General features: G+C 39.0%; 1 pseudogene; it reads left to right on the plus strand.

Annotated features, from left to right (window-relative positions):
- The first annotated feature begins 809 nt into the window (after positions 1 to 809).
- Positions 810 to 10,023, plus strand: LOC113043480 (very long-chain acyl-CoA synthetase-like; annotated as a pseudogene).
- The last annotated feature ends 787 nt before the right edge of the window (positions 10,024 to 10,810 follow it).

A 10,810-nucleotide genomic window follows, 5' to 3' on the forward strand; every position in this document is an offset into this window, starting at 1 on the left:
CCTTTATTTACTCGTTCCTCGCGAGGACAATTTCTGCAGAATGTTGAATTCTGACTAACATCGTTTGTGCTCCTGGGAAGTTCTGCAGGAAATGAGAGAGACCATTCTCATCTTCATCATCTTATGAAGAAAAACCACATAGGATAAGGTGATAGTTGGTTGATTTATTAAAACATCGTAGTATTACTTTAAAAGAGAAGTCATATGCTAACAGGTTTGTCTGCATGTTTACAGTATGTAGCAACAGAAATGGTGGAGAGATGACTACGTCACCCAAAGGCTTGCACCCGGCGAAATACCACGCACCCTCGGGTGCTACTCGAGGATACACAGGTTCGATCCTAAAGGAGCAAGAGAAGTGACTTACCAAATATTTTACACAGAAGTCACAAAACAATCCAAAGAATGGTCTCGTCAACAGTTTACCAATGAAATACCCACAGTTACGGAGAGACTGTAATAAAGCCTAATTTAACAGAATGGACAAACCCCACAGAAAATCAGTGTATACAGATTCATAAAGCAAGTGACAAGCCAAAAAACAAACCCCAACAAAGAAACAAATACACTCTCCCCTTCTGTTAAGCTTCAGTTTCACAGCTGGTCAAACATTCACCTGTGGATATAAAGCACATTCACCCCCCCCCTCCCCAACACACACACTCACACACCCCTCAATGATTGAGCCGCCATGTGAGATCAATGACAAGACGCCACTCAACACGAGTGGGCGTGTCTTCCCATCAGCTCCAGCAGACCTACAGTATGTGTCCATTCCCACTAACCGAAGCCACGCCCACATCCCGCTTTAACGCTTATCTATATTTTGCGAACTATTAGAAAGTAGCTATTACGGAAAGGAATCGGATCTCATGATGTTTTGGTTTATTGTAAGTGCCGTTATACTTTTATTTGCCTTAAGATTTCGTTATCCTTACTTAATCTCAGAGGCCAAGACGCGGGTCGGATAGCAAGATCTATGTACCGTACGACTAAATATCTCAAATCCAGACCTTTCTACACCTTATTAGATCGATTCTTGGATTCGGTTCAGAAGCACCCCGCACAAAGCGTTCATTCGGTTCCAGGATGAGAACCCCACTCGTATGTGCAGTCGGATAAACAGAGTAATAAGATCGCGAGGAGTTTGTTTGAGGCACGCGGATCTTCATGAAGGAGACACGGTTGCGCTTCTGCTTGGGAATGAGCCCATGTTCTTGTGGATGTGGTTGGCTTTGGCCAAGATCGGATGTTCTGTTGCTCTTCTCAATCATAACATCCGATCTAAATCACTTCTGCACTGCTTCACCTGCTGTGGGGCCACTGTGCTGATCGCTGGTGCAGGTAATGTTACTCTTCTAGTTCAAAGGTGTGTTTGTCAGATGCAATCTTAGTAACTGTATTCACTGTAAAGCTGTTGACTCAGTGACCTTGGCCCGTCTCTCACCAACGTTGGTTACATGATTATTAACTTTTATTAACACAAATAATATATGAACTATTTAGAGACCCCCCAGTTCATTATTATTATTTAAAAACAAGACATTTAAGAACAAAAATTCTTATGCATATTATGATATTCATTTAAGTGCAGATACTAAGGAAGTCTTAAGAAGTTGGGTAATCTTTTCTTAAAGTTTTTTTTTTTTAAGATTTTTTCTTGAGTAAATGAGACGCTTTTGTGTAACCTGATTATAGGTGCTGAATAACTAAAAGAAAAAATGGTTTTGGCGTTGCCTGCATATAACTGTAAGACTCGTAAACAATTTTCGTTGCGACCCTCCTCCTCCTCAAGGGTGTTCAACGCTCGCCGGCGCAGATTTAATGCGCTGTGCATTTTGAAAAGCTTGTTTTTAAAGATGTTACTTTTTTTAGTTTTCGTTCTTTTTTTCTCGCGCTGTCTTCTGTCATGTGAAGTTTACGTCAGGGTCGAAATGAATGAAACTTTCTGAATGCTCGATTCTGATTATTAAGGCATTATATTAGTTTTTTTTCACCCTGTAATCAAATTGTTGCGTAATCATGAGTAAAAAAAAGATAAATAGTGACTTTTTATCTTATGATTCAAAGTTTTTATATCTCACATCTCACAATTTTATACCTTACAATTTCCAGTAGCAAATATTTTCTTCAGAATTGCATGTTTATATTTTGCAGTTGCAACTTAACATCTCACAAGTCACAACTGACTTTTTCCTTTAAAGATTTTTTTTTTTAATCTTGCAATTCTTCTGCAATTCTGAAAGAAAGAAACAAGTCTGAATAGTGGGATTTAAACTTGTGTGGTTTAAAACAACAACTCACAATTACCTTTATTATTTAACTTTTAATGGTGGAAACTAGCTTCCATCTCTCTTTGCCTCCACATTGTGTATTAAAATTGCATAACTCAAATTGTGAAACTCGTGTATTAAATAAATTCAGTGCACACAGACTGAAGTACTTAGTCTTTGGTTCATTTTAATTGTGTTTAAATGACAATAATAATAAACAAAAACATTTAGTGAATTGTTGGCCTTCTTGAAAGCATGTTAATTTACTGTACATGTACTCAATACTTGGTACGGGCTCTTTTTGTTTTAATAACTGCCTCAATTCGGCGTGGCATGAATGTGATCAGTTTGTGGCACTGCTGAGGTGGTCTGGAAGGCCAGGTTTCTTTGACGGTGGCCTTCAGCTCATCTGCATTGTTTGGTTTCTTGTTTTTCATTTTCCTCTTGACAATAGCCCATAGATTCTTTCTGGGGTTCAGGTCTGGTGAGTTTGCTAGCCAGTCAAGCACACCAACACCATGGTCATTTAACCAACATTTGGGTCTTTTGGCAGTGTGGAGAGGGGCCAAATCCTGCTGGAAAATAAAATCGGCATCTTCAAAAAAGCAGGTCAGCAGAAGGAAACATGAAGTGCTCCTAATTTCTTGGTAAACGGGTGCAGTGACTTTGGTTTTCAAAAAAACACAATGGACCAACACCAGCAGGTAACATTGCACCCCAAATCATCACAGACTGTGGAAACTTAACACTGGACTTCAAGCTACTTGGGCTATGAGCTTCTCCACCCTTCCTCCAGACTCTAGGACCTTGGTTTCAAAATGAAATAGAAAACTTGCTCTCATCTGAAAAGAGGACTTTGGACCACTGGGCAACAGTCCAGTTCTTCTTCTTCTTAGCCCAGGTAAGACGCCTCTTACATTGTCTGTGGTTCAGCAAATTCCTTGACACGTCTGTGTGTGGTGGCTCTTGATGCCTTGACACCAGCCTCAGTTCATTCCTTGTGAAGTTCACTCAAATCCTTGAATTCGATCTTGCTTGACAATCCTCATAAGGCTGGGGTTCTCTCAGTTGGTTGTGCATCTTTTTCTTCCACACTTTTTCCTTCCACTCAACTTTCTGTTAACATGCTTGGATACAGCACTCTGTGAACAGCCAGCTTCTTTGACAATGAATGTTTGGAAACTTCCTTGTGAAGGGTCTCAGTGATTGTCTTCTGGACAACTGTCAGATCAGTCTTTCCCATGATTGTGTGGCCTAGTGAACCAAACTGAGTGACCATTTTAAAGGCTCAGGAAACCTTTGCAGCGGCTTTGAGTTGATTAGCTGATTAACATGTCACCATATTCTAATTTGTTGATGTAGTTAATTAGTGGGTTTTTGTTAAATGTGATCCAAAAATCATGAAAATTAAAAGAACCAAAGACTTCAAGTACTTCAGTCTGTATGCACTGAATTTATTTAATACTTGAGTTTCACAATTTGAGTTGAATTACTGAAATAAACTTTTCCACAAAATTCAAATTTATTGAGATGCACCTGTATTTCGTACTTTGAAATCCCCTCATGTAGAACTGCAGGACACTGTTGAGGAGGTGCTGCCTGCTCTGAGAGAGCAGGGCATCTCTGTCTATATACTGACTGACCATGTGACCACTGAGGGAATGGAGAGCCTTACAGACAAGATCGCCCAGGCCTCAGATGAGCCGATTCCTGCAGACCTGAGGGCCAACATCACCTTCAGCAGCCCAGCAGCGTACATCTACACATCAGGCACCACAGGTAAGACTGGATTCAGTGACTGATGTGTTATTGTTCTCTGTGATGATTGGGGCGGGGCCGGGGGAATAACTGATAATGAGCGACACCTGCACCACTCACCAGTCTCGCCTTCAGTGGCCCTGACGGATAGTGCACAACATTATATATTACAAGTTTGTAATTTGAAACAGGTGTGCATCTTGTTGAGGTTTCCATTGGGATGCTTCTTTAAAAATAAAAAGCAAACCCGGCGGCTTCAGCTGCATCCATGTTAGCAAGTCACGTTTGATGTGGTAATTTCACAGTAGGCATACACACAGGTTTAAAGACTCGTTCTCGCCCCCTACAGATTCTGCTAGGTGTACATCCGCGCTAAAATATTAAGGTGAAAGTCATCATAGCTCGCGCAGTATAGACCCAGCTCCCAACCCAACTGTGAGAATATATATTTTTTTTATTGCCCGATTAGAATCTCATGTGAATCAGCCGGGTGCTTTCTGGAATACACCCCTGGACTTTATTTTGTGTTTTGGTTCTTTTGTGTTTATTTTATTGGGTATTTTATTATTACGTTTTATTGAAATGTTCGCCAAATCCCGCATCCTCGTTCCCGTGCCTGCGAACAGTGTTACATACTCTATTTTTAACAAATCTGTTATTAATAACGGAGTGTATTTCATGAGCCGTGTCCCCTGCAGGTCTTCCAAAGGCAGCAGTGATTGCTCAGCTGAGGTTGTGGGCCATGGCCTTCTTTCCTTCTATTTGCGGTGTGAAGTCTGATGATGTGGTGTACCTCTGCCTTCCCTTGTATCACAGTGCCGGCTTTGGCGTTGGATTCTGTGGTGCTATTGAAAGAGGCATGATTTATTTGTATTTTTTTGTTGGTAATCTAAAATGTTCATTTTGTTCTTGTGCAATGGATGTTGATTTTGTTTTGCTTTAGATTTTGTGTATGTGCTTTCATCAATGTTGTGTTTTTTTATTTACTTTTTTGTATGTGCTTTCATGGATGTTGACATCCATTTGTTTAGCTTTTTTTGTGTGTATGTGTACATGCTTTCATGTTTTTTTTTTTTTTCGTTTGGTTTTTGTATTCAGGAGCTACTGTTGTCGTGAAGAGTAAGTTTTCTTCCTCTCAGTTCTGGGACGACTGCAGAAAATATCATATCACTGTTATACAGTATATTGGGGAAACAATGCGCTACCTCTGCAATACACCAAAGGTATTTGAACATTTTAAAAAGCCAAACTGCAACTCTGAATCTTCCTCTTTTTTTTGTTTTTGTCATCTACAGTACTTTGAAAGTATGGCTGTGATCTGTTGGTTGCTCACTGTAATTTAGAGTGGGGTAAGCTGAGCCAATCCTTAAGCTGTCCTCTGGCCACAGAGTAAAGGGAGTAAACTAGTGTATGTTGAATCATTATCACATGGAGTATGCGAACAGTTTGCATAAAAAAAATTAAATCAAAATGTTGTTTATTTCTATATATTTTCAACATCTTTATCTCTATGAAATTTGCATAAAATGTTAAATTAATGAGAAAAATTCTAAATCTCCTTTACTGGGCTAAATGAAGACATTTTGATGCCATGAATACTATTGTAACTATGACAGTTTACCTGAAGTGTCTTCCACACAGCTATAAAATGATTATATATTTTTAGTTTTTGTAATGCATTCCTTAATAATCCTCTGGATCACAGGCTGCTATATATGAATGCAGTTATGTTGGCAACACGTCTGACCTCACTCTCCGCTCCAGTGTCTGCAGTGCTCTGTTTGCTCTGCACAATAAGCTGTTTTCTCATCTTTGTTCTCTCATCCTTACAAGCGTGTTAGCGACCAAGTACACAACGTCAGAATGGCCATTGGGAACGGGATCAGACCAGAGGTGTGGAGGACGTTCATAAGCAGATTTGGACATGTTGAAATCAAAGAGTTCTACGGCGCAACCGAAGGAACCCTGGGCTTTTTGAACTATGCTGGGAAAATTGGGGCTGTTGGTAGAGTGAATTCTTTTCATAAGGTAGATGCACTGAAATTTTCAGTGAATGTGGTCGTAACTCTTTTACCTGCAATTCCTCAAGTTAGACACATCAGAAGTACAGAAATGAGAACTGTTGACGATTGAAATTTTCTGAACACATTAATGTTATTTCAGAAAATCTATCCATATGCATTGGTTAAGTTTGACCAAGAACAAGAGGAGCCTGTGAGAAACTCAGAAGGATTTTGCATAGAAGTAGCTAAAGGCAAGTAACATTTTCATTTTTAATCAACAGTACTTCTGAGAAAGCATGTTTGTATGCATACAAATGTCACAAGTCACACAGCGCAGTTGTTTGGTTTTTACTTTGATGAACATGTCATTAATGTGTCATTGACTGTAATACAGGTGAAACCGGTCTACTAGTGTCAAAGATTACCCAGAAGGTCAAATTTGCTGGATATGCCAGGGATCCTAAACAGACCGAGAAGAAGAAACTCTACAATGTGTTTGAGAAGGGAGATGTTTACTTCAACTCTGGAGATCTGTTCAGGACAGACCACGAAAACTTCCTCTACTTCCAGGATCGGGTGGGCGACACTTTTAGGTGAAAAAAATGGCATTAACATTTTTATTCAATTGGGCCTTGGAATAGATTCCAAAAAGAAATGTAGCTGCATGCAGCAATTATGGGGCCAAGCACTACAGAAGCAAGCATCAAACCAACTAAAGCAAAACATTTTGAGAGGATTAGTCAAAATGGCTGGAAAATCATAAATGCAACCACTTGTAATATTACTTACTGGCTTACCACTTTTGGCCAGTACGTGGCGCTGTAATTAAATATATGTGGTGTGTTCTGTGTGAGGTGACAATGACTCACACAAAGTTTGGTGTCAATATGTCAAAGCTTTGCAGAGATACAGCCTCAGACGTAATCTGGCATCATGGCTGTGCTATACAAAAGCTTTGTCCATCAACATGAAATGCAAAACTTTTGTCAGCGCAGTCTAAAGATTATCTGACTCTCTTGGTGAAAAATTAGACGAATGGTCTAGGCAGACTGGAAGTTCGGCTGACTATGGCATAATTGGTTGCTATGTTCTTGGCATGAGCCAAGGAATATTTTGAGACCGATTTCTTAATAATAGGCTAATGCAATCAAAAATTAGATTAGAAATGAAAAGATTAGCATTTTTGGAAATTTCGTAATTAATGGTTAATGAATGGTTTATCACTTTAGGTGGCATGGTTACCAAATTGATGTGGCCTGGTCAGTGTGAGGTGAAAATGGCACATAAAAAGTTTGGTGTTATTTATGCGTTTGGCATCTTTCCAGCAAATTCATTGATGCACTAAACGAGAAAGGTTTTTTTTTTTTATTGAAACGAATTCCAAAACCTTTTGCCAGCTTGGTCTGATGATCGATATGCCGATGTGGAGATATATTCTCACATCCATTTTTGTGTGCTCCTCGTAGAATTTGTTTGCACTTTATTTGAGAATGATTTGACGAATCAACTTGAATTCCATAACCTTTTGCCAGCATGGTCTGGAGATGATCGGAGTCAGTTTTGGTGAGAATCAGACTAACGGTATAGGACAAGTTTTGAAAAAGTAGGTTTTCAAACCATTAAATGGTGTTCATTCGACACTGCATGAGCCAAGGATTTTCCTTCTGTGTCTTACGGTTCAAACGCTATTTGCATAAACATGAGTGAAACTTTGGACAAATGTTGACACTAAAACAAATTTTAATAAGAGACTCCAAATTTGCTATGTTGACAGTTCAGACTGTCCTCTATCTGTGTGCCAAATTTTATAACTTTCCCGCAAGCTGTAAAGTTACAGCTTTAATATTACATTAAAATAGAAGAATCTTGAATAACTGCATGGTCCTCTTCATCTTAGGTGGAAAGGGGAAAACGTTTCCACAAATGAAGTGTCTGACATCTTGACTATGGCAACGAGTATCGAGGAAGCAAATGTTTACGGCGTTACAGTTCCAGGTTTAATGCTACTTCACTCCTTTTAAAATAGTTCATGCAAAAATTTCAATTTGCTGAAAGTTTACTCACCCTCGGACCATTCAAGATTTAGATGAGTGTGATTCCTCATGGGAACAGATTTGAAGAAATGTATCATTACATCATTATTCTGCAGTGAATGGGTGCCGTCTGAATGAGAGCACAAACAGCTGATTAAAACAACACAATAATCCACACCACTCCAGTCCATCATTTAACATCTTGTGAAGCAAAGAACTGCATAAGAAACAAATCCATTAAGCCATTTTTAGGAGTCCTCTATCCAAGATATTGCTTTCTCCAGTGAAAAAAAGTCTTCTCGTGTGAATCAGGATTGGATTGGAGTGGTGTGGATGACTGGTGGATTATTGTGATTTTTTTATCAGATGTTTTGAGACTTCATTCTGATGGCACCCATTCACTGCAGAGCATCCATTGGTGAGGCAATGCTACCTTTTTCAATATCTGTTTCAATGAAGAAACAAATGTAAATTTTTGGGTGAACTATTCAGTTGACATTCATACCACCGGTTAATATTTCTTCCAAAACCATTAGTGACACTAGATTTTTTTTATTGAATTTGAAGGGTATGAGGGAAGGACAGGAATGGCTTCCATCACACTGAAGAAAGACCATCAGTTTGAGCCCGATGCCATTTTTAGTCACGTGACTACTTACCTCCCCTCTTATGCCAGACCTCGTATGATAAGGATCCAGGTAACTCACAATGCTCTTTCTGACTAAATGATCACTTTGTAGTGTCAGTGTGTTTATGTACTCTTTCATGTCTCAAATAAGTCAAAGGATTTCTGATTGCAGGACTGTTTGGCTGTGACTTGCACTTTCAAACAGCTGAAAGGGAAGCTGGTAGAGGAGGGCTTCGACCCTGCTGCAATCACTGACCCTCTGTTTGTTTTAGACGAGACGGTGAAAAGCTACAGACCTCTGACACGTGACACATATCAGTCGATACTGGACGGTCATTTCAGATTGTGAAGAGCAGGATGTTCTTTAAGTTATAATGGAAAAAAAATCAAATCTATTATTTGTTCACACTCCTGACTATAAATTTACACTTGGACTATAACTGTCCAGAGATCACAATTAACACACATAAATGCTATTATTATTACTATTATTTTGTCTGTACTACAAACTCAACAAATGTATTGGTGGAAATAATTATTTTGCTTATTGTGCATAATTCAAAACCCCTTAATTAAACCAGTTCATCACACTAGTATGACAACACTATTATGACAAAAGATAATAAAACTGTTAAAAAAGTTCTTTGTCAATCTCAAAAGAGACTTTCTAAGAATTTGATACTATGGTTCCCTGTATTCTGCAGTGAACAAATAGTTTCGTAAGAGTTTGTTGTGAGATGACTGGCTCCCACAGAAACCCTCCCACTAGCTCATGTCTCAAAGGCTGAATTGAATGAGGGTTGCCATGTTGTGAGTTTAAAATACTCATGTACTAAACTTTTTTTTTGTTTGTTTGTTTAAGTGGAAAATTTTATTCCAAAAATATAAATAAATACAATTTTTAACATTGTGCCATTTTAAATGTATTTATTTTGTTTAATGTGAATAGTTAGAGAGTATTTGATCATGGAATATTGAAATTTGTAAGAAACTCTCCATTAATTTGCTACAGAAGTTGTTTCAATCATTATTGAAAGTCCTAAAATAATTTGTATATCAGCAAAGTTTCTATAATATAATGACCTACTTAATATGCAATTATTTAGTGCAACTGCATGGAATTAAACGCCAAAACACAATAAGGATTTTCTCTGTACATAACTACTGTAAACTGGGGAGCTTAAAATAAATAAAAAAAATCAGAATACAGCATTATATGTGTTACTCCAGAGATAAATATGTAACTGAGTTTCATTTTGTGTAGAAACATGGCAAAGACTGAGCTTCTTGTCTCCCCTGCCACTCCAACTCTACAGCATGATTTTTCTATCCAGCTAGGTTCTTCTATAATTACCCCATCAACTTCGGTCAGAAATCTTGGTGGAACCTTTGATGACCAGCTGGCCTTCAAAGACCACACTGCAAAGACTGCTCGATCTTCCAGGTTTGCATTGCACAACATCAGAAAGGTCAGGTCCTTTCGAAACGGATCATGCTGCACAACTTCTTGTCCAGGCCCTTGTCATTTCTGGGCTGTGCTACTGCAATGCTCTTCTGGCTGGACTTCCATCAAGCACAATCAAACCTCTAAAATTATTCAGAATACAGCGGCAAGACTGGTCTTCAACAAGCCCAAAAGAGCCCATGTTACAACTCTCTTTATCTCCTTGCACTGGCTATGGATTGCGGATTCAAGTTCAAGACACAGATGCTTGCATAAAGAACAGCAACAGCTCAGCAAGCTCCTACTTCCTATCAATACTTCAAATCTACATCTCCTCCAGAAGTCTGAGATCCGCTATTGAGCGACGTCTGGTGGTACCATCACAGAGAGGCTCAAAATCACTTTCCAGAACATTCTCGTTCATAATTCCTGGCCGGTGGAATGATCTACCGTATTTCTCGGACTATAAGTCGAACCTAAGTATAAGTCGCATCGGTCCAAAAAATACATCATGACGAGGTAAGTCGCATTGGACTATAAGTCGCATTCATTAAGAACCAAGAACCGTCTACAGCCACGAGAGGCCGTTCTATGTTTTCAGTGTAGGCTACAGAAGCATAGAGCGCCCTCTCACGGCTGTAAACAGTAATGTTTTCTCTTGGTTCATTTCT

This window comes from Carassius auratus, chromosome 25 (assembly GCF_003368295.1).
Source record: "Carassius auratus strain Wakin chromosome 25, ASM336829v1, whole genome shotgun sequence".
Classification (NCBI taxonomy): domain Eukaryota; kingdom Metazoa; phylum Chordata; class Actinopteri; order Cypriniformes; family Cyprinidae; genus Carassius; species Carassius auratus.